Raw genomic sequence first — 25,023 nt, 5'->3', positions numbered from 1 at the left:
CTTGCTTCTTAGTTGATATTTTACATGTTGAGACTATATTTTTACACTCACATAAGTTGCCTATTTTCACATATCCTCGTGGTTTGCAGCGTCATTCTGAGTGGGAGATACCCTCTAACTTTTCTTTGTTACTTCCTTCTTGTGCCCATCCGCCCAGTTGCCCCATCCTCTTCTCCTAGGCACTCTGTCCTGAACCAGAGTTTAATGTGGTAGTTTCTGATCCTGATCCGGTGATGATTTTATGGATATCATAGATCTAGTTTCTGAGTCAGAAGGAAAATAAGTTTGATTCCTGAGAGCAGAATTGCCCATACCCTCTTACTTTTCTAAGCAAACCGCTTTCTAAAAACTTTAATTATGGAAAGTAGTTTGATACCAGGTTTGGGTGTGTGTGTGTGTGTGTGTGTGTTTGTATGTAGATACATTAACATTTTGATGTGCTTAGTCTACATTTTAATAAGGAATCCCATCTCTCATTCTTGGTTTCAAGTAGTAACCTCAGTTTAGGTTTTCTACATAAAAGAATTTTTACAAACTTGCAGAAGCTACCACTTCCTTTTTCTAGATCTGGAACCCGGACTATCTATGGATCTCTGTTCCTTCTGGTTCATAATCCTTGTTTTATACTTTCTTTTCTGATCTGCAGGATGTAGGAGTGAACCTATAGGGTCTCAGAGGTGAAGCAACACTCAGGAGAAAAATAATACCATACTTTCCACCTCAGGGAGACTAGATGAGAGTCACCTGGGTTGGGAGAGTGCATCACTCAAGGAAGCATGGGAAGGGTGGGGGCTGAAGACAATGAGAGTGAAAAAGAGTTGGGATTGGACAACTTGGAGAGATTAGGGGTAAAAATCAACAGGTTGTCCATTTTCTTAAATCCTAAATGCTGAGACGTCTGGGCAGAAGTGGCAGAACCTTCCCATCCACCTCTAGGCCCATGGAGGGGAAGAAGGAGCAGTTCTTGGAGAAGTCACAGGGGCTGCCCCTCAAAATTTGGACGTAAGTTTTCTCAGGTGAAGGGAGGAATTGAAGAGTCAAGTGGGGCAGTGCAGGGCAGACCTGTTTGAGCTGAGCCCAGACTTCCCCTTGGCCTTCCGGGCAGCCCCAGGGGGTGTGGCTGTGCTGCTGCTGCTGCTGCTGTCCATGTTCTCTTAGCCTAGAAGCAGCCGCCACCAGGGCAGCAAATGCCTTCTGAAAGAGGAGGTTTGCAGAAGGGTCCCTACACTGTGCCGTTCTCATTTACTGACTTCGGCAAGTTGATCTACCTCCAGAGGGGATCTAATTAAGACTTTACACAATCATCATAAGGCTGCTGGGCAAATGGAGCCTAAAGGACTCTACATTCTTTTTTTTTCCCCTGAAGTTTCAACAACTGGATGCACTGCAGGGTGTTATCAGGGCCAGAGACCCAAATAGTCACTCAGCTCACAGAAGCCCACTGGCCATTCCCATTGGCAGAGGGCCCTATGAAAAGGCTGGGGAAGAGCTTCTCTAGCTTTCTCCAAACCCCTCTGAGGTAAACAGACCCCCAGTGATTCCCGCGTCCTGGTGTTCATGATGTTGTGCAATTCCTTCCCCGTGCGAGTGAGCAGAATTTGTGAATTCCTTGTAAGCAATGGAATGTGGCAAAGGTAATGGAATGTCAACAGTATGGTTATGTTACAGTATTTGAGACTGTCTTCCTAGAGTAGTTGTCTTTTCCTGATACCTTGGAAGAAGTAACAGTCATATTGTAAACTTCCTATGGAAAGACACACATAGCAAAGAACTTTGGACAGTCTGTAGCAGCTGAGGGCCTTGGTCCTATAAATGCAAGGAACTGAGTTCTGTCAACAAGCTAAGTTAGCTTGGACCCAGATCATTCCCTACTCTAACGTGCATCCTAGCTGGCGCCTTGTATATATTCCAGTGAGAACCTAAAGGAGAGAACCTAGCCAAGCTGTGCTCAGATTCCTGAGCCAAAGAAACTGTGACATAATAAATGAATGTTCTTTTAAGCCTGAATTACTGGATCCCGTCAATGAATTCAGTAAAGTTGCAGGATACAAAATTAACACACAGAAATCTGTTGCATTTCTATACAGTAACAATAAACTATCAGAAAGATAAATTAAGAAAACAATCCATTTACCATCACATCAAAAAGAATAAATACCTAAGAATAAATCTAAGGATGTAAAAGGCTTGGCAAAAGATAAGACAGTGATGAAAGAAACTGAAGACAACACACACAGATGGAAAGATATATCATGTTCATGAACTGGAAAAATTTGTACTCTTAAAATGATCAAACTACTCAAGGCAATCTGTATATTCAAAATAACCCACATCAAATTACAAATGGCATTTTCCCCACAGAATTAGAGCAAATAAATTGTGTATGGAAACAGAACAGACTGCTATAGCCAAAGCTACCTTGAAAAAGAATAACAGAGCTGGAGGTCACACTAAACAAAGCTACAGACTACTAAACAAAGCTACAGTAATCAAAACAGCATGGTACTGGCACAAAAGCAGACATATGTAGATCAATGGAACAGAAAAGAGCTGAAAACCCACACACTTACAGTCAATTAATCTATGACAAAGCAGGCAAGGATATACAATGGAGAAAAGACAATCTTGTCAACAAGTGGTGCTGGAGAAACTGTTCAGTTTACATGTAAAAGAGCAAAATTAGAACATTTTTCCACATCATATACAAAATAAACTCAAAAGTGATTAAAGGTGTGAATATAAGCCCCCAAACCATAAAATTCCTAGAAGAGATCATAGGCAGAACACTTTTTGACGTAAATCTTAACAATATTGTTTTGGATCTGTCTCCTAAGGCAAAGAAAACAAAGGCAAAAATAAACAAGTGGGACCTAACTAAACTTAAAACCTTTCGTCGCAAAGGAAATCATCAACAAAAGAAAAAGACATCCTAGTGAATGGGAGAAGATATTTGTAAATGACGTCTCATAAGAGGTTAGTATCCAAAATATATAAAGAACTCATACAACTCAATATAAAAAAACCCAAAAACTTGATTTAAAAATGGGCAAAAAACCTCAATGGACATTTTCAAAAGAACACAAACAGGTGGCCAATAGGCAGGTGAAAAGATGCTCAGCATCGCTAATCATCAGGGAAATGCAAATCAAAACCACAATGAGATATCACCTCACACTCATCAGAATGACTATCATTAAAAATACCACAAGTAACATATGGTGGTGAGGATGTAGAGAAAAGGTACACAGTCGGTGAGAATATCCAAAGAAAACAAAACAATAATTCAAAAAGATACATGCATTTCTCTGATAATTAGTGATATTGAGCATTTTTTCATGTACCTGTTGGCCATTTGTATGTCTTCGTTGGAGAATTTCTTGTTTAGGTCTTCTGCCCATTTTGGGATTGGGTTGTTTGTTTGTTTGTTTGTTTGTTTTGTTATTAAGTTGTAGGAGATGTTTGTATATTCTGGAAATCAAACCTTTGTCAGTTGCATCATTTGCAAATATTTTCTCCCATCCTGTAAGTTGTCTTTTGGTTTTACTTATGGTTTCCTTTGCTGTGCAAAAGCTTATGAGTTTAATTAGGTCCTATTTGTTTATTTTTCCTTGTATTTCTATTGCCTGGGTAGACGGCCCTAGGAGAACATTGCTCAGATTTATGTCAGAAAATGTTTCGCCTATGTTATTTTCTAGGAGGTTTATTGTGTCTTATCAGCCAGTTTGAGATTATTTTTGTGTATGGTGTGAGGGAGTGCTCTAACTTCATTGATTTACATGCAGCTGTCCAGTTTTCCCAACACCACTTGCTGAAGAGACTTTTTTCTCCATTGTATATTCTTGCCTCCTTTGTTGAAGATTAATTCACCATAGTTTGTGGGTTAATTTCTGGGTTCTCTGTTCTGTTCCATGGATCCATATGTCTGTTTTTATGCCAATAACATGCTGTTTTGATTACTGTACCTCTGTAGTGTTGTCTGAACTCTTGGAGGATTGTTTCTACAGCTTCATTCTTTTTCTTCAGTATTGCTTTGTCAATTCTGAGTCTTTTGTGATTCTATATAAATTTTAGGATTATTTGTTCTAGTTCTGTGAAAAATGTCCTTGGTAATTTGATAGGGATCACATTAAATCTGTAGACTGCCTTGGGCAGTATGGCCATTTTAACAATATTGATTCTTCTAATCCAAGAACATGGGGTATCTTTCCATTTTTTAAAAGTCATCATTAATTTCCTTAATCAATGTTTTGGAGTTCTCCATGTATCACTAATTATCAGAGAAATGCAAATCAAAACTACAATGAAGTATCACCTCACACCAGTCAGAATGGCCATCAATAAAATATCTTCAAATGATAAATGCTGGAGAGGGTGTGGTGAAAAGGGAACACTCCTACACTGTTGGTAGGAATGTAGTTTGGTGCAGCTATTATGGAAAATAGTATGGAGATTCCTTAAAAAAATAAGAATAGACTTACCATATGATCCAACATTCCCACTCCTGGGCATATATCTAGAGGGAACATGCACCCCAATGTTCATAACAGCACTGTATACAATAGCCAAGACATGGGAGCAACCTAAATGTCCATTGATAGATGATTGGATAAAGAAGTTGTGATACAGTTATATAATGGAATACTACTCAGTGATAAAAAATAATAAAATAATGCCATTTGCAGCAACATGGATGGACATAGATATCGTTATTTTAAGTGAAGTAAGCCAGAAAGAGAAAGAAAAATATCATGATATTACTCATGTGGAATTTAAAAAAAAAAAGAAAGAAAGAAAGAAAAAAAAAAAGAGGTCACTAATGAACTCATCTGCAAAACAGAAACAGACTTGCAGACATAGTAAACAATTATGGTTACCAGGGGAAAGGGGGTGGGAAGGGATAAATTTTGGAATTTGAGATTTGCAAATGTTAATCACTATATATAAAAATAGATAAAAATACAAATTTCTTCTGTATAGCACAGAGAATTACATTCAATATCTTTAACTTTTATTACATTCAATAACCTTTAATGAGAAAGAATATGAAAACAAATATATGTGTGTGTGTGTGTGTATATATATATATATATACTTGACTGGGACATTATGCTGTACACCAGAAACTGATGCATTGTAACTGACTATCAACCCAATATTCATAGCATCATTATTTACAATAGTCAAGGTATGGAAGGAACCTAAGTCACTGACAGATGAATGGATAAATCATACTATAGTTGTATTTCTCAGTTTGACTTATTTCACTAAACATAATGCACTTTAAATCCAAATGTGTTGCTGCAAATGGCAGAATTTCATTCTTTTTAAATAACTGTATTATAATAATGTATAATAATGTATAACTGTATTATAATAAATAAATGTAATATTACATTGTGTATAATTATCACTATTTATTTATTCACTCACCTGTATAGATACCTAGTTTGCATCCATACCTTGGCTATTTTAAATAATGCTTCTGTGAACATTGTGGTGCATGTATCTTTTTTAGTGTTTTCTTTTTTTTTTTTTTCAGTTATGTACCCAGGAATGGAATTGCTGGATCATATGGTATTTCTACTTCTAGTTTTTTAAAGGAACCTCCATACAGTTTCCATTGTGGCTGCGCCAATTTAATATCCCACCAACACTGTACTTGCATTCTCATTTCTCCACATACTCACAAATAGTTGTTATTTGCTGTCCTTTTGATAACCATTGTGATCGGTATGAGGTGATAGCTCATTGCAGCTTTGACTTGCATGTCTCTGACGATTAGCAATGTTGAGCACATTTTCATGAGCCCTTTGGATATCTGTGTACCTTCTTTGGAAAAATGTCTATTGAATCTTCTGTCCTTTTTTTATTTGGATTCTTTGTTTTATTGATAATGAGATGTACGAGGTGTCTTTAAATTTTGATATAACCCTTATTGGTCATATCATTAGCAAATGTTTTCTCCCATTCAGGAGTTTGGTTTCTCAGTTTGTTGATAGTTTTCTTTGTTGGGCAAGTGCTTTTAAGTTTAATTAGGTCCCATTTGTTTAGTTTTGTTTTTCTTCCTTTTGCCTTAGGAGACAGATCCAAAAATCTATTGCCATGGGTTATATCAAGAAGTGTCCTAACTATGCTCTCTTTTAGGAATTTCACTCTTTCAGGACTTACATTTAGGTCTTGAATTTCTTTTGAGTTTACTTTTCTACATGGTGTGAGGAAATGTTCAGTTGTCATTCTCTTGCATGTAGCTGTCCAGTTATCCCAGCACCAAGTATTGAAGAGATTCCAGGACACCTTTGGCATTTTACTGAGGAGAGGATCTGGAACGGGGAGCAACTTAGAGATACCTCATTCTTTTCAGCAGAGGGCTTCATTTCTGGGGCCAGGAGTCTCTGTTATAAAGTGAATGCCCCTTGATGTGCAGATGTTTCTCTGTGGTATACGGAAACTCAGGGCTTCCAATTCTTATATCTGGGTGTTTCATCCTTAACTGGAGGATTGAGCATTCTAGTAAATTAGAAGCCATCATTGTCCCTGCAGAGTCATTTGTCAATAATCAAGGGTACATATTTTGCTAATGAGTCAGAATGCCAGTCATTGTAGCAATGGGGTGACAGGAAGGCAGAGGTCAAAGGGAAACTTTAGACGATCAACTCCCTTCAGTTTCTATGGATGAATGGTCAGATATGGATGTGTACATACACACACAGACACAGAAACTGGAAAAGTTGTCCTTGCAAACCCTCATAACCTCAAAGGTCATTCAAAGATGAGGAAGCTGAGAATTCTTGGAAACAAGCAGGGATGAGAGTAGATTCTACTTGAACAAACAATTCACTTTTTTCTTTTCCTTTTTTTTGAATTCTAATTTGGTTGGAGAAAATGTTGGGGAAAAAATTCCAAAAGACAGAGGGATCCCACAAAGCTCTGGATGAACATATATTACAGAAATAATTCCTCTCTTAACTCACTGAGGGAAGATAACAGGTTTTTCCTCTTCTCTTCTTTCCTAAGAACTTTTATGTCATTGAAAAAGTTAGTGTGACTAGGGCACACAAAACAGTTACCTACATCAGTTAACATATCCCACAATTACACTCCTATTAATGTATCACTGTGAATAACAGCTTTTTAGCTGGGCAAATAGAGCCCAGACTAAAATTCAATTTCAATAAAATTGATTATAAGCAGACCATTTTTTAAAATGTAAGATAAGGCAAATTACAGAAAAATTTATTTGAAATAAAAAATAGTAATTCATTGTTCAATTTATTCAGTTTCTTAAAACATAGCAATGGTAATAATGTTGAATACAAACTAGTATATATTCTAAAAATGATTTATCTTGGTCACAGGAAGAAGGAGACAAAAAATAAATACATATCATATTGGACCACCACTTATATCCTAGAAATTACAGAAGTTATTGCAAACAGTGTACTGTTTAATATTCACAATATTGATCAGGTAAATTTTTAAAAATGAGAAACAATTCCATAGAATTTAATTTACTTGTAAAGAACCAGTGTGTAGCAACACCAGAATTATAATAAAATTCTAATTGTGGTCACACACACACACAGTTTTCCATGGCAGGGAGAGCTGGAGTAGTCTTGTCAGCAGCACAGAGGCATCAAGAATCTGGAAAATGAGACGACAGTAAAAACAACCCTTGTGCCCCTGAAGGCACAAACCAGTTTAATGAGACACTGACACGGGTTCTATTTCTCAGTAATGAACAAATCTAATATTTATTGTTACGTTGAGAAGAATACATGCTTTATACTTAATAACATTTATCTACTCACAATGATCTTATATATGGTGCAGTTTTCATGTCAAGATCATTTTAAGAAAATGAACAGAGTGTTCTAGTATTTTATTAAGGTTTCATTGTTCACATGCAGAGAGACAGGGCTTGAAGTCACATACTCTGGATACAAAATTCCCACTCTTAGTACATATTATTTGTGCTATTTTCTCCTTAATTCCTTGAGGATTAAGGGACAATATAGGTAAACTGAGACACCACTCAGGATCACACTTTAGTAAATGACAAGTAAATACAAGGGCTTTGATAATATATGAAGTTTTTAAGAAGCATCCCTTCCTCTTCTTGGTCAGTGCCAAGGGAAATGAGGCTGTAAAAATTAGCAGAGGTGTTCCATCAGGACTGCTCCTTCTTTCTACGGCATTAATCACTTTTTCTTGGGGTATGGAAAATGATGAATTAAGATTTTCTTTTAATCCAGACATGATATTGAACCAAAAAATATGACACAAGGCCAGCTGAATAGCCTAACTGATGAATGAAAAACATTCAAATGGAAAAAAATAGATGGAAGAAAGGAAAATGGAGGGATGGTGCAGATGAGCTCAGGCGGGTTAGATGCACGCACAAGAGGCAGGAGAAAAGAAGTGGGTGTGAGTGTTAGAAGGTTCAGGAGCCTGGCGAGCACAGAGGCATGGAGGCCTCACATTTCATAAGATTGAAATATGGATACAGTTTCTGTGGAAAGGAACATGAAGAGAATTTATAGATGAGAGACCCGTTGTTTGTGACATTGAAAAATGAGACAGTGCGAGCATCATAGTCTAGGAAAACCCCAATACGCCAGGGAGGAACACTCAGGGAGAGGGGTATCTTTAAGGGATCAGAGGAGGGAGACGGGGCAAATGCGTAATACTGGAAACTCTGTAACCCTATAACACAGTAGCTACATATAGGTTGATACTGCAAGCAAACAGGTTGATAATTTTCATGTTCTTGGGATAAAAGTCTCATAAAATTTCTCTGTCGGTTTTCATCACATACCCCAAGGATCCAGGCACGTTTCTGTGACACAGCTACCTCCCAGTAATGTTTTCCTGTTGTAATAATCGGGGAGCTGGAGACCAGGATCTTGCAAATCACCATACAAAATATGCATTGGATTGTCCAGGAGGTTTCAGGGAAAACATTAGTCCTGTATCTGCAGAATTGACGTTTGATTTACGCTCTGGAGGAATCAAGGGCACGTGATCTGTTGAAAAATAACAGCACTGAGTGAGGGATACGATGTAGTTTTATTTGTGTAGCCGTGGAAGGGATCTTTAGAAGGACTTTAAGGGAAAGAAAATACGTTTGTGTTTGTGTGTGTTGGGAGGGGAGACATGGGTCTTAAAACAGGAAAGCTACTAGAAAGTGAAAGACTCTAAAAGTTGATGAAAGGAGGGTGGCTTGATGACACTGTGATTTCTCCTTACCCCAGTAGCGGTGTGCGTCTCTCGGCTCTGGAATGATAAAAATCGTAATATCAAATGTAATCAAAGACATTAGGACTGGAATACATTTTCTCCCACTTTAGGGGAAGGACTGTTGTGAAGTGGAAAACTGGCGAGAGAGACAATGAACCAGACAGCTGGTCACTCCCCATTAAACATCACCATATTGTCAGCACATAGCATCTGGCCTCCAATGTCTCTATCCCCCCCTGGAAAATTGGAGCCGCTTCCCCATTTTCCGCAGCCATCACAACAATCCCAGAGACGCCCACGTTGGGAAGCACTCCTCACCATTAAACGCTCTGAAAATCTGTCTCAGATCAGGAGCTCGAAACACTCTCCTTTGTCCCTTGGGAAAGGTTTTCGGCTTCTTCAGGGTCAAGGTCTCACACCTAGGGATGATAAAAATTGACCACCACACCTCGGATATTTTATCCCTTGAAAGCCAATGACTTTCTATATTTTCACCCCATAGAGACACTTGAAGGGTCGTTCCTAGAGACCCTGAGAAAGGAGGCAATGGACGCCGGACCTTGGAGCCAGAACAAACGTGCTCATGTCCACTTTCCCAGTTCCTCTGTGTGACCTGAGAAGGTCTTGATCTCTCAGTAGCACAGTTTCTCCCTTTCAAACTGAAATCATTAACCTTTCCCCCTCTCCCTCCTAGAAATCATAGGAAATAATGGACTCAACAAAAGAAAACTTTAGTACCTTAAAAAGTTTAATTGGTGGAAAAGTCATTGCATGGATACGGGTTCCCAGGAAGAAATCACAAAGTGAGCTTGTGAACCTGCCTCCTGGGAGCTTGAGACGTATCATGTATGAGAATATTGTCCAGAGTGTCCCCAAAATTTCACAGGCTGCTCCCCAACAGGACACCCTCAGAATAATTTGAGATTTCAGGTTCTCTGGGAGCAAGTAAAAACCCTTCGGAAATAAGACATCATGAACGCTAAACCAACAGTGGTCTGAAATTCATGTGTTTGTAAAGAGTTTCATGCTGCCACGTAGGGGTGCAAATTCAGACACAAAGTTGCCACCTTCTCATTCTGGCTTCTAGAGTATGTGACCAAGTTGGATCAATTGTTTGTATCAGGGACAAAATATTCCTGGAGATTTAAGTCTATTTTTGGAAATTTAAATGGAAATATATATAAGACGCTGGTCTCTTCTACACCCAGGGCAGAAGTTCAAATATAAAGGAGTTTTCTCTAGTTCTGGGTGCTTGACAGATAAAGAAGATCTGACCTTCCCATGACAAGTCAAACACCTGTTAAATATGAGAATCCGAGTTAGATAATGACATACAGTATGAATTAAATATTTGAGGTCACGGGTGTCTGATATTCAAAAGTGTTATCCGTAATACTACTACAGACCCAAACTCTGCAAATTCTCATGACCAAAACTATCTACTATGGAATCTACTCCACTCAGTATTTATAGAACAATCTAGCTATGATTTGTGAACAGAAATTTAAGATAAATGTGCATCCCATTTTTTCTCCCCTGAACATTGTTTTACTCGAATTGGCCACCAGAAAACTCCAATGGCTTTTTATTATTTCACAGCCCAAAGGAACCACGTCTGGTCTCCCACACATACCTTTTTATGATGCCATGCACATCCTAGTGAGAAAAGAGAAAACACGAGTCAAGAACCAAGCAGTTCCCCTACTTACAAAGTTTCTTCACGTCCCCACCAGCCCCTGACTGTGGGAACAGAGATTGTCTCAATGTGAGAGCCGGAAAGTAAAGATGAGAGTGAGGTCAGTCATGCCAGAGACTCATGTGATGTTGTCAGGTTCCCAAAAAGGTGAAAAATGCTTTGGCCATTATGAAACAAGAGCATGAAACTTCAATATCAGGAGATGAGACATGTTTATGGGAAAAACAAGAGGCCTGTAAATTTGATGGCCCAGGAGTTGATTTGAATACTTCATGAGGTGATTTGAATACTGTCATTTATTCACTAAAACTGTGAAGTGATGGACTGTTATTTGCCAAGGCTTTGGAGGATCAAAGGTGAATACATAATCCTGATCTCCCCCAAACTATTTATAAGGCTTTTGTTGAGGGTACAAGTAAGCAAAAGGATTAATGTAGGCATTTTTGAGGTCTCTCTCTTCTCAATTTATGCACTGTTAATGACCCCTTCCACTCTCTTAAAATCAGCATGCACATATGTGCAGTTCATTTCCAACTCTTTATTTTTATTCAATTTTGCCTCTTAAATGCATATTATTATATTCAGTAGTGAAACAGCCGCAGGAATCAGTGACATAGAATGTCTAAGATGTTACTCATCATTCACTGACCAAATTGTTTCCCCCCTTGTACCCCATTTTCATCATGTTCTCAATACCCACTCACTGCCCTAAAAACTCCAGAATTTACCTGCACTTTGGTCTCTACTGAGTCAGTTTAGTCCAGATCCTTTACAGTTTTTAGCCATCTAACCTTCTTAATCACGACAGATATTGTTTTGCTTGTTTGAACATATATGTACCACTATATTTGATCTCTTTTGCTGAAGACTTACTTAATTCGTGTCACCAAAAAGTAGGACCATAGCTGGGTTTTGGAAAAAAATTCTTTCTGTATTAGGGCTCCTTTGTTGTACATGACAAAACTCAAATACATATAGAATAAGTAAAGAAATGATAAATGATTCTGGGGGAGAGTTACAACTTTACTCAAACTTTAATTATGAAGCTCAAACTTTGTCATCAGAATCAGGTCTCTATCTTTCTCCAGTTCTATTGATTCCCCTTATATTAACTTTATTCTCAGCTCATGAAGGAAACATGAATCGCCTCATATAAACTCTAGAAGAAAAAAGAGCTTCTCCTCCCAGTTACAACAAAAAAATCTGCACGCCTGCAGGCACGAGCCTACACAGGACGAGCAGCCCATGTGGAAAACATCCCTGCGTTGTTTTCGAAAGGAAATGAAGTAGTGCTGAGGGAAGTTCCCATTTTTACTGGAAATAGCTTAGTGTGGTCAGAAGTAGCCCATGATGGGGTAGGAGACATATTGTAATCACTCGAGCAACCGCTAGGAAAAAAGCTTAAAAAAAAATACAGTGAGGAAATAGGACAACTTGAAATTGTATACTTGAAAAATTCGTTTAACACAGAAGAAGCTAGTTAAGGAGAAGGAGAAGAATGAACACTAGAGTAGCCCTATAGAATGCAAATAGGAAAATGGTCAATTTAATCAAAGCCATATCAGTAACTGCATTAAATGTCATGCATTAATACCACAACTGAAAGGCAGAGATTGTAGGGCTGGATAAAAAGCAAAGTTCAACTATTGCTATCTATAAGGGACCTATTTTAGATTCAAAGACACAAAAAGGGCAAAAGTAAAAACAGAGAAAAATATACATCATGCAAGCAATAATCAGGAGATAGGTCAAGTGTTTATATAAATAGTAGACAAAATAGACTTTAAGACAATAAGTATTATGTGAGAGTGACAGAGAAATTTTATAATGGCAAAAGGTTCAGTATATCAAAAAGTTATGATGATTGTAAGCGTATATGCACCTAACAGCAGAGCTTCAAAGTACACAAAGTAAAATTAAAAGGGGAAATGGACGATTCAATAATAGTTACACATTTCAAAATCTCACTCTTAATAATGAGAGACTAGCTTATATGGAAACCATCAAATTTATAAACGACATGGACGATACTATCAACCATTCTGACCAAACTAACATCTATAGACCATTTTACCCAATAAGTGTGAATACACAATCTTCTCAAATCTATATAGAAAATTTTCCTGAACATAAAGTTCTTAAGCCATAAACAAGTGTCAATGAACCTAAAAGTTTTAAAGTAATAAAATATATATGTTCTCTGATTACAGCAGAATTAAATTTGAAATCAACAGCAGAAGTAAAACTCATGTGTCACGGAGTATTTTCTAATTAACAACACACTTTAAAATATCCAAAGTTGAACAAAACCAAAAACTGCAAAGGAAGTCTGAGAAGTTGAAATTGAATGAAAATTAAAACTAAACAATCAAAATGTGAGGAATACAACTAAGGACATGCACTTATATCATTAAACACTGTATCAGAAGAGATGGTCTCAAGTCAGCCATCTAAATTCCCACCTCAGGAACCTAAGGAATTGCATATTGAACCAGCACACGCACACACGCACACACACACACACACACACACACACAGAAAACAACAAATGTGAGAGCAGAAGGTAATGAATAAGAAAAGGTTAAAATAGACAAAGTAAATAAAAAATAAGTTTGTTTTGAAAACAATCAATGAATTGACAAAACATAACTAAACTGACGAGGAAAGAAGTGAAAAAGAAAATCACCAAACTCAGGACTAAAAGAGGGGACACTGCTGTGAATAAAATAGAAATTAATGGGATAATAAAGGATTATTATAATGAACTTTATGCCTATAAATAAGAAAACTGAAAATAGACAATTGCCTACAAAGACATACAAAAACTGACTCAATGACTGTGAAAAATAGAAATAATCCTAATACAGGTAAAATAGTTTAAACCTTTCCTATAAGAAAAAGTCAGAGTGAGATGGCTTCACTAATGAATTCCATTAATATTTAAAGAATAAGTAACAGTCCTTCAAAAATTATCTTCAGAAATAGAGAAAGAGAAAAAAATATCAACACATTGAGAGAAAAAAAAAATCTTGCAGTCAAAAGTGCATTTGTTACTGACTAAGCTGCGTCATGAAGAGCTATCTGACAAATGCTTAAAACTGGATACAGATAATAGGGGCCTCCAGCAAATCACTGAAGACAGTGAATCTTCGCTCCACAGTCACACTTTTGCACTGAACATGGTACATTAAAAAATAAAAATTCCTCTTGTTATTCCTGAATTCAATTCACTCATTCAGATATTCTTACACCCCCCGGACGAGATGCAGGGAAGGGGCACTGCAGGGCCAAAGCAACCTTGGTGACAACACCAGAAAGAACACAACAATACAGAAGAGATGGAAACCTAGGATTCATTTGTCTCAGCTCTCAGATGCTGGGGCTACTTCCCCAGTCTTACCTGCAGCATCTCCACCATTGACCGTTGCAAACATTGTTCCAGATCTGAGATGAGGTCTCTCACCAACTGGCTCTGCTGGACCACCTCATTCTCAGAGTCCGCCAGGTTACGCAGAATACCTCCTTCCGCATCCTTCAGCTTTTGCAGTTCCTTCTGCTCCTCATCGTTCAGGATAGCTCTCAGTTCTTTAAACTCTGCCTGGACATTTTGTCTCTCATTTTCTATTTGATGCTTCAGGAATGAAACAGAGAGAGAGGAATTAGAACTCTCAGGCTGACACTGGGAACCAGAAAAAGACCTACGTACTCGGGAAGTTCCCACAGGGAGGTGAGACAGGAGGAGGAAAAGAGTTCTTGGGGAAGCTGACTTTTGTCCATCGCTTTTTCACCATCACATTCCAAATTAATGGCCCCAAGTCTGCATTATTTAGGCCTCGCTGAGCCAAAATGGAATCCCTGGGTGTGCTAGGCTTCCACACACGTGTCCAGGATGCTCGTGCCTCCCTGCATTGCTCCCGACCCCCTCCCACAAACCTCTGCCAAAAGTGGAACACTGAGGACAGAACCATCCGCCACTGCCATTTGACAGGAAGGGAACGTGAAATTCACGTGTCATCCTCAGCAGAGAGCCCCTGTGCACGAATACGTCCCTTGGAGTGGCTGTGTTCACTGGGGGTACGTGCACTTCTCAGCCCTCAGCCCTATCAGGGGAAGGATGAACAAAGGGACCAATGAAACGACTTGACTGTCAGGGAACAAAGAGGAAGGTATCTCCTTGAGACTAACATCAAGGTCCTGCCCAGATACCTGTCTAACTCCCTCAGGAAGTGTCCCCACCTACCTTCCAGGTAGTGATCTCTTCTCTGACTTCCGTCTCAAAGTTCTCAGCTTTCTGCTGCTCCTCCCTCAGCCTCTTCAGAATTGCCTGGAGTTTCCCCTGTGAGAAAAGAAGCACACCAGAGTCAAGCTCTGGGCTTGCTCAGCATCACTGCAGAGGATAAATGGGGGAGAAATGGTCGGGTTTCCAGACACTGGAATCCATAGAAATGAGCAATTAGAATCTATGACTTGGGAAAAACCATGAAGTAGTGAATGTGTTCTTTAAGACTCAAGAGATAGAAGACCCAACATCTCACCGACAGAGGACTGATTCTCTTTGTCCTAGAAGAACCCGGATCCTATAGCAAGGGAACGACTTTCACCTTAGCTCACCCAGTGTCCCAGTTAGCCTCTTATTTGGAGTGATAATGAGAGCTTCTCTCTGGCACCAGGTCCCCACCATCCAGCACAAAGTGCGTAAGTATCTACTTCTACCTGAAAGGCTGTGTGCAGGGTTATTGTGTTGTAATCGGGCGGAATACACAGACATGTCCATTGACATCAGAAGGTACGCGCTGGAAGAGAAGCGGCCACGGGCTTTGGGTCTGTGGTGACCAGGTAAATAAGGCCCATTGCCAAGGGGAGATTTCCCCTCAAGTACCGTTTTCTGCCCCGTCTTCCCTCCATTCTGGGCTCGCACCTGGTACTCCTGGGCGACCTCCTCCAAGAGGAACGTGCGGTGACCACGGTGCTCCTGGGACCGCTCACAAAGCCAGCAAATGACCTTCCCATCCTCCATACAGAAGAGCAGGAGTTTCTCTCCGTGGCGCGCACAGAGATTTCCCTTTTGCTCCACCTCCGGGCTCAGCCTGACCTCCCTGAGCCTCTCCACTATGTTGGCCACAAGCTGGTTAGGCCGCAGGTTCTCAGGCCTGTAACTGAGTCGGCACACAGGGCAGCTGCTCTCCCCTTCTGTGCCAGTCTTGGACTCCTTGTTGTTCGCAGTGATGCAGGCTTGGCAGAACGTGTGGCCACAGTGAAGGCTCCAGGGTTCTGTCAGAAGCTCCAGGCAAATGGGGCAGGTCACCTCCTCCTGTACGTTCATGAAAATTCCTGACGCCATGCCAGCCGCTCCCCTGTTTCCACCCGTCCTGATTTCTAAGGGTTCTCGTACTCACAGATCCCTGCATGATTGGGAATATTGAAAGGCAGCAGAGAAAGGTACAGAGAACGCGGTATTAATTGTGTAGAAATCAAAGAGTGCAAAGACCAAATTATTGAAAGCCAGAAGAAACATACAAAAAAGAAACACAAAAGTGGAAGGAGCTTGCTAACCTGTTAAAAAAGACATTTCATAATAATTTTAAACACTTTACCCTCGGTTCATAATTCTTATTATTTAATTATACTTAACAAAAGGATGATGTGATACTTTTCTACCAAGATTCATGTATAAGCCTGGAATTCTGTCAAGGAGATTGACAGGAGACTAAGCATGTGTGTGTGTGTGTGTCTGTATATGTTGGTGTGTGTATATAAGTATAAGGATGGACGGGATGCAGATGGTATAGGTATACTCATAGGATCACAGAAGTCACATACCTAAAAACATAGAAACACAGGTGAAATGAATGTCAGCCTTGAGAAAAATCCACAAAGTGCTAGGCAAAATCCTTCAGCTAATTCTCCTTGATGGTGACTTACACCCTAGCAACTGGCCTAGTAGCCATAATCAGAAAAATGAGTCTAAACAGAGGATTTAAGACACGATGAACTGGAAATTCACTTGGAATTAATGGCAAATTAAAATTCAGTCACATATACATACATGTAGATGTGAAAAAGCAGATGTAAAAACTACTAGAGATGCATGTTGTTCAGAAATCACATAATGGGGGAAAACAAGGGATTGTCCAAGAATTCCAAATTGTAAACACAAGGGTTGAACTGAAAGCTCAAGCAGAGGAAGGAAACATGGCATGAGAGAGAGGGAAAATGCATTAGGGAGAGGAAATGAGCTGTTCCTGGAACACAGAGCATCTATCATAAGGTCGCAAGTGTCCGTGTGGCTGGTGAGCAGAAAAGTGCTGGCCTTTGGCCGCACAAGAGCTACAGTGACATAAATATGACACTTCCTAAATTACATAACATTTAGGGACCCATTTCCAAGAGCAAGGACCATGACCCATGTTTCCCCGTCAGAGAAGAGTGGGGGCACAGCGAGCTGCGCACTGGAGCTGTGAGCTGTCAGATGGACCCAGCGTGGACCTGGGAGGCTCAGGTGGGATGTCTGCACAGGGGCTCCGGGGAGCGATGATGAGGGGCCGGGTGGTGAAGACAATGGAGGCAGCAGATGGGAGTGAGCGCAGGAGGAGGGAAACGTGCAGGACTGGGGATTGGCTTAGACGTGTGGGAACAAAGGACTAACATCAGGCCTGGGGTCTTTCTTCCTATAAAGACAATGTTGGCTTATTCTTCTCCTAGTGTGTGTGTGTGTGTGTGTGTGTGCTGTTTTTCTGGGAAACCTCCTGGGTTACAACAAAGTGGAGGTTGGCAGCCTTTTAAGGTCACATTATTGACAGGAAAACTATCCTGACCTATAAAGTGCGTTTGGTTAGGAAGGCTTTACACAGAGCTGAAATGGCACAGGGAGGCATAGGTACCGCATTCACAGGGGGGCTGGGACTGGTATGTTCAGATATGTCTCTTTTGGTTCCCTGGAAGCTGCTGCTCATAACCTTTACAAGGTAAGCAGATAAGCCACAGGTTTATGTCCCCTGGGTAGTTTCACACACATATTCACCTAGTCTGGTTCCTTAAACAGCTGAGATAATGGGGATAATGTACCTCCTGGACCACTGTAAGGGCCACCTCCAAGAGCGCACCTGAGCCAGCCATCCAGTGCTGTGTCCCCTGTCCTGAAACTCCCAGCTAAGCTAAGTGAACCTGGCAGTTTATGTCCTATGAGGCTGTGTGCATGCCATGGGTGGTCCAGTCTGGAAACCACTCCTGGTGGTCAGTCAGAGGGAGCATCGCAGAGTGCTAGCAGAGTGATGCTCCTTCTTCAACCTGGACTCAGCATGGCCCGGTGCTCGTAGTCCAGGCTCGGGAGCTCTGTAGCTACTCTAGGCAAATGGGGCCGTGAAGCAATAAACATGTCTTGATGGTTGTCAGCGTTTGATGGGAAAAGAAAGACCGCCAGTATGAAACAAACAATAAGTTTCCCTTTACTCTGCAAAAGGGAGGGAGAAGCTATAAAGCTGCCCAGAGATAAATGTAGACCTGCTGAAACTCCACACTTACGCCATGTTCATCATGCATGAAGAACACTTGATACAGAAGGAGGCTGAAGGTGAACTGTAAATGCAACCCAGATGAAGGTACAGAAACTGAAAATAGCCAAGAGGCCGTGTGCAGTTTGCCAAAGGTGGCAAATATCTAGCTAATGAGTAACAAGATGAGAGGTAGACATTATATCAGATCATGACTCAAGCTGTTGTCCAAATATGGTGGTGGGCCTCTGTTTATTTCTCATCCCATTCAGGATCCAACCAATGCTGAGATGAGCCAAGAACCTACGGAGGAGGGAGAACAGAGTCTGGATTCTGCCATGGGGTTGCAGAATTTATTTTCCCTGCAGGGCTCCAAGGAGCTACTGTGAAAGCAGCTGCAGCACAACACACACAGAAGGAACAGGTCCTCACACATGAAGGATGACCCCCCCCCCACTACCTAAGCAGTGACCCAAGGGCTCCCCAGCAGTCAGGGAGGTGGACGTGGGAACGTGAGTGGCATCTGTCTGATGAAACATCACGTCACATGGCTGCCATGGTGTCAGCAAGCTTTTCTTCTGACATCTGAGCTCATGTGATTGCAAACTCAATATATCTCAGAGACAACTCCTAAACAAGCTTAAAGGACTTAAAAAGACAATTATTATGTAAAAGTCCACAAAGTAAGTTCATGGAAAGAACTTTCTTCTCTTGTGACTGTAGTAAAACAGGTTGTCTAATCACGATAAAGCCACAACTCATGGATGGTATAAGAGAAAACGTTCCTTTTCCCAAATAGAATCAGAAAGGGAAGTCGTGCAATGTTTTACCTTCTAGGCAGTCATCTAATTTTGTTTCACATAAACTCCTGACAACACTAGTAAAATGAAACGTGAAGCAGTAAAGTAATAAATCAGTTCTAAAGTCCTGTAATAATTGGCCTGACTAAAGTGCACTGTGCGAGTTCAAAAGACAACTGTCTAACACCGACTGATGCTGAGAAGGGGTCAAGGAATTCACAGCCAAGGGATCATCTGCAGAGTAATCCTTGATGAAGGAAGGTTTGGTCAGATCAGGGGAAGTCGTGGTGAGAAGAGAGATTTGGCCGAGTTAGGTGGGTGCAGCTGTTCTGCCCATAGAACGGAGGAGGGGGAGGAAACACAGAGGCTTCTCTCACATCCTTCCCTTTTGAGTCTCATGATGTTGTTATAATTCTGTTTCTTCTGACATCTTTGTATATCATCAACCCCAGTCAGGTAACTCCTTTGGTTTATTAAAAGTTAGAACAGACGTCCCTTCTGGATGTTCTTCCTAAGTGCCTCTCTTGCTCCCGACCTCTCAGCTGAGCTCTGTTTCTGGGTGACAGTTATGGCTCAGGCAGAGGGGTGAGCAGGTTAGCGACTAAGGAAGTGCAGTGGTTCCCTGGGTCTGGAGGAGAGAACACAGAGAGGCTCAGAGCCTGCCAGCTGTCACAGCACCAGGCTCCTGAGCACAGACAGGCCGAGGTCATGAGAATTTCTCCAGAGTCAGGCAGAAACACTACACTGTTGCTTGCGGGGAGCCGCTCGTGACGGAGGGCTGCCGAGCACAAAACTTGGGCGTAAAACCCCAAAGTGCAGGGCGCCAGGCTCTGAGATTGAGGCTGCCGAGCACAAAGGATGGGCCTAAACTCCCACAGTGCGGGGCGCCCGGCTCAAAGGTCAATTGAGTTAGAACAATCTCTGTCCCGCCACCTCTTTTACTAAAGAATGCACCAGGTGCGCCTATGCCTGAGGAAATATCCTGAGCTATTAAGTCACAAAGGACCTTCAGAGGGAGAGATACAATCCGCACACAAGTCAGTGATCTTTTTAGAGAACAATCAATCACCTGAGTTAGATATATACGAGTCACGATGCTAGTTTATAGTCACGATGTTAAGCTTAGAGAAACAATACCTAAGTTTATGACTTTGGTTTTATGATCCTGATAGTTGATCCGGGTTTTTGGGAACAGTAAACAATAATGATGTCTTTAAGTTAATGATTTTAGTACATGTTGTTAATGTACCCTAAAACAATACCGTTGCCTACGTGCAGGAATGTATGAGTTAATGGGTTAAAATCATATAAATGAACTGCTGAAAATAAACTCGAGGTCCACTCTTGACCTAGCGTCTTGCGGGCTAGAGTGAGACCCTCTCAACCCCAACTTGCCTTGTCTTGTCGTCTCCTTGTTACGTCTTTCCTTTTCTCAGTCCTGCAGCACAGGTTTCTGGACCTGATCGATTGTCGGCTGGCCCCGACAGTTGCTCTGATAAGCATTAAACAATTACGACTAAAAGACCCCTGGGCAATTGTCCTTGTTGAGGGAAAGGACATTCTAGCTCTGAAAAATCAGGTATTCTTGTGTCCTCAGCAAGATGCTTTCAAAATTATAAAATGGGGCGGAGGCGTGTGTAGACTCACCCTGGAGGAACAAACAGTCCCTCCAAGGAACAAGCAAAGCCTTTTACTTCTTCCAACCCCGCTTCTTCTAAGACTCCCCCTGCCCCAGTCTCATCTTCACTCTCAGCAGGAAGCCTGCAGGCCCAGCCTTTTCCCTCTTTAGAACAGCTTCCAAGAAATGCAACTTGAACTCACCCAAACAGTTTCAGTTTCTCCTTCCGTGTCTCTCGAAACCAGCCCTTCACCAAACACTCCAGTATCTTCACTCTCCAGTGCAGAAGTTGTGATTCCTTAGGGAAGGGTGAAGACAGGGCCTGGGCACATGTGTTCAGCATTCACTCACCAAACCAGGGGCCTGATCTTCGCCAAGAAGATTCCCCTTAGAAGAAGCTGTAAGATGAAAGTAAAGTCTTGTGGGTGGAGTACAAGCAGGAAATGAGAAGTGACCCTAGACCAGTGGGAGGCCTCCTCACAGCGCCCCCTGGAAATGACAAGGCTTTTGTGCCTGAGCCTGCTGGGCCAGGGAATGTATTTTTATTCCTGTCTCCTGTGTTCTCATGGCTCTTCAAACTAATCCATGCTTTGAAGAAGTCGGCTAGCCTAAGCCATGTCATATCACACGCATCCACCCTGTCTAGTTTGCTTACAAATGACCCGTCAGGAGGAGAGAGGAAGTTCTCCTTTACCACAGTGAAGACGCCCCACTGAGGGCTCACCTACTGGACGCGCTCTCCTGTCCAGTGTCTTCCAGCTAAACTAAATGAACCCGTCCAGCGTGCACTGTTAAGACACGTTAGAGGAAGTTTCTCCAAATCTGACATTTCTCCGGCGGCCAGTCACAGGGGCTATCACAGAGCGCTAGAACACTGATGCTGCCTTTCAGAACGTGGATTCACTATGGCCAAAATGGTACTTTTCCTAAATAAGCTGCAAGAGATGAAACCCTCGGAGGGATCATTTGTTGGGCAATGTCATCTGACATTGTTTCCCATGTAACGCCTATGATCAACATGAGAAAAATGAATCCAGGGAATTCGTGTGACGGTTATTACTATAAGACAACTAGACTGGTCACTGGGTGCCCAGTTTAGACATTCCTTCTGCGTGTGTCTGTGAAAGTGTTGTTTCCAGTCGAGATTAGAATGGGATCTGTGGACTCAGTAACACAGCTGGCTTTCCGTGGCGTGGATGGGTATCATCCAATTTGTTGAGGCCTGAAAAGAACACAACTGTGCAAGAAGGAAGAACTTGTTCTTTTTGTTCCTGCCTGCCTGCTTCTGCTTCCGCGGGTCTTCTCCCGTCCTGAGACGGACACTTACGTCATAGAGACTCCCGGTCTGAAGCTTCCCGACTTGGACTGAGTTACTGGGTCTGCACCTTGCAGACGGCAGATCTGGAACTTCTCAGCCTCTATGATTATATGAGCCTCCTCCTTATAATAGGGCACCTTCCAATGTATATGATGAGGGTGGATAGCTAGCTAGCTAGCTAATAGATAGAGATTCTATTTCTCTGAAGATCCCTGAGTAATACAGTAATGAAAAATTTCTAAAATTCTCTGTTAAGTGACAGGGCTGAACTATGAGAATAATCCAATGACTCAGCTGAACTGTGCAATTTCTAAAGCTGTGTGCCAAACAGTGTATTTCACCTGCGCACCAGCGATAATATTATGGTAGAGGAATTGCACATGAATAACATAAAGAGAGCGAGTGTTATTACACTGGAAATCAATGTTTCGAATTATTGTGGTTAAATGCCATATTATAATAGCTGCCATTTATCCTATATGTCAACTGATGAATAGGTTATGATTTTTCCTAGCTGGGCTTGGTTAAGTCCATCTCAAGCTCTGATTAGGATGGATAATATGACTATGGTTAGTATCACGCTTATGCTGACGAATAATGAGATTTGAAATAAACTGATATTGCTGAAAGTTTTTGTCCTGTTCATAGGATTAGGCCTGCTCTTCGTGGATTATGTTTAACTTTGGTCACTCACAAGTGGAATGAGGAAAGTCCTAACTTTATGATAACGGCTACCATTTTGATGGTGGTTACTGTTGTAGTAAATGCTTTGGGAAATTGTTCATTGATTTGAATATACTAAATTAATAATGATAGCAATTATAGGAATGTCGACATGGTAGCTTGTGTTAAAATAATTTGCTCGATGTTTCTGTGGCTCATGGAGTAAGTATTTTTAGTAGGACAGAGATAATAGATAGTATATTTATTCTGAAGCCAATTCAAAATCGTAATCAGTGTGAGCGTATTATTACAATTATGGTTCCTGAGATGATGGTTAGTAGAATGATACTAAAACTATGGGATTTTTTGGCATGGGAAGGCTATAAACCAAGATTTTCTGGATATGGGTTTAGTAGCCTACTTGGTTGACCTTACTCTAGAATATGATATAATATGATACACTGAGAAAGTTGACTTTGTATGGATAGGTTCCATTTCTACAATTCTAAAAATAAAAGGGATTTAACCTACATTATTTATTCAAGTAACTCTTTCGCTAGACAAATTTTTTTCTTACGTTTGTGGCAGAATGCCTGAGGTGATGGTGGGTAGTGAAACATTGCATGTGCACAGAGCAGAGGAAAATTAAGGCAGGCAGAGAAAGGATACTGATGGTGCAGAGATTTACAACAAACAAAACATTAACATTCATTGTTAAAAAGAGGAAATGGGAGAGACAAGAGGAGTAAGTCAATGACAGAAGGATAATGGCTTTTGTAATATTCTGGTTCTGTCTACTTAACACTTTTCTCTAAGTGTTGTGTATTTTTGCAATTTTGTTTTGGTAGGAAAATTCTATCAAGTCTCTTGTAAGAGGGGGTCTAGGGTTCATCCACTCCCTCGGCTTTTGATTGGGAAAGTCTTTATTTTTCCTTCCTATCTGAATGATACCTTTGATGGATAGCGTATTCTTCGGTGATGGTTTTTGCCCTTCACTATTTTGAGAATGTCGTTCCACTCCCTCCTGGCCTGTTGGGTTTCTGCTGAAAAATCTGCTGATGGTCTAACCGAGGTTCCTTTGTATCTGAGCATGCTGTTTACACTTGCTGCCGTTAAAACTGACTTTGTGACAGACTTTTGACAAGTTTAGTATCTTGTGTCCTGGAAAAGGCCTTTTTGCAATGCGGTCATTAAGTGTTCTCTCAGGTGCATGGGCGTGTATATCCAGTTCCTTCTCCAGGTTTGGGGAGCTCACAGCTATTATTTCTTTAAAATCTCTCTGCTCCCTTTTGTCCCTTTGCTCCTTCTGGGATACCCGTTACCCTAATGGTGCCCTTCCTAAAAGAGTCCGATAGTCCTCGGAAATTAACTCATTTTTATGTCTTATTTCTCTCTCCTCTTCTACTCATATCATTTCTAGATTTCAACGTGTGGGCTCATGCATTCCCTCTCCATCTGGTCTGCTCTACTTTCAATGCTTTCTAACGTGTTCTCCTTCCCATTTTTGGTGTTCTTCAGCTCCAGAATTTGTTCGATTCTGTTTTAGAGTTTCATCCTCGTTGGGAAGGTTTTCCTTCAGAACTTTAATTGTATTCCTGAGCTCTTTAGACTGCCTGAGTGAGTTTTGCTGTATCTCTCTGAGTCCTCTATCGGTTAGATCACAATGTTCCATGACTTTCAGTTTGATTTCTGGAAAATTGGCATTTTCCTTTTGTCAAGTAGCGTTATTCTTGTTCTTCATGTTGCTTTCTGATTGAAGTATAGTTGATTTCCAATGTTGTGCTGGTTTCTGGTGCTGGTGAACAGCATGGTGATTCAGTGAATGAATTTTTCTCTGTCTGTGCATGTGAAATTAAATGACAGGTTAGGGGTGAGACTCCTTTGGTTGGTTTTCCAGTAGGTGAAGATATCACAGAAGTTTTGGATGTCTCTTACCTGCGCTCCCTCTGGCTGTGGTTGAGTTGGCACTTTCCAGCCTGCACCAGCTCTGTAAGAGGTGCCTCCATGCTTTCAGTGTAGCTTCATGTGCCACCACGGTGGTTGCTGCCTTGTTTCTGCCAGAGCCACTGTCATCACCGGGATGGTGGGCTCTTTCCTGGCATCCATCTGAGATCCCTTAGAGACACAGGTTCCACATGGGACAGGAGCACAGCTGGGAGGAGCTAGGTCAAGAAGGCTGTCTCAGTATTCAAGTTTCACAT

General features: G+C 41.1%; 1 pseudogene; it reads right to left on the bottom strand.

Annotated features, from left to right (window-relative positions):
* Window positions 1-7,719: 7,719 nt before the first annotated feature.
* Window positions 7,720-21,297, bottom strand: LOC140685403 (tripartite motif-containing protein 5-like; annotated as a pseudogene).
* Window positions 21,298-25,023: the final 3,726 nt, after the last annotated feature.

This window comes from Vicugna pacos, chromosome 10 (assembly GCF_048564905.1).
Source record: "Vicugna pacos chromosome 10, VicPac4, whole genome shotgun sequence".
Lineage (NCBI taxonomy): Eukaryota > Metazoa > Chordata > Mammalia > Artiodactyla > Camelidae > Vicugna > Vicugna pacos.
The sequence above is the reverse complement of the archived record's forward strand: the minus strand, read 5'-3'. Positions and strand labels throughout refer to the sequence as shown.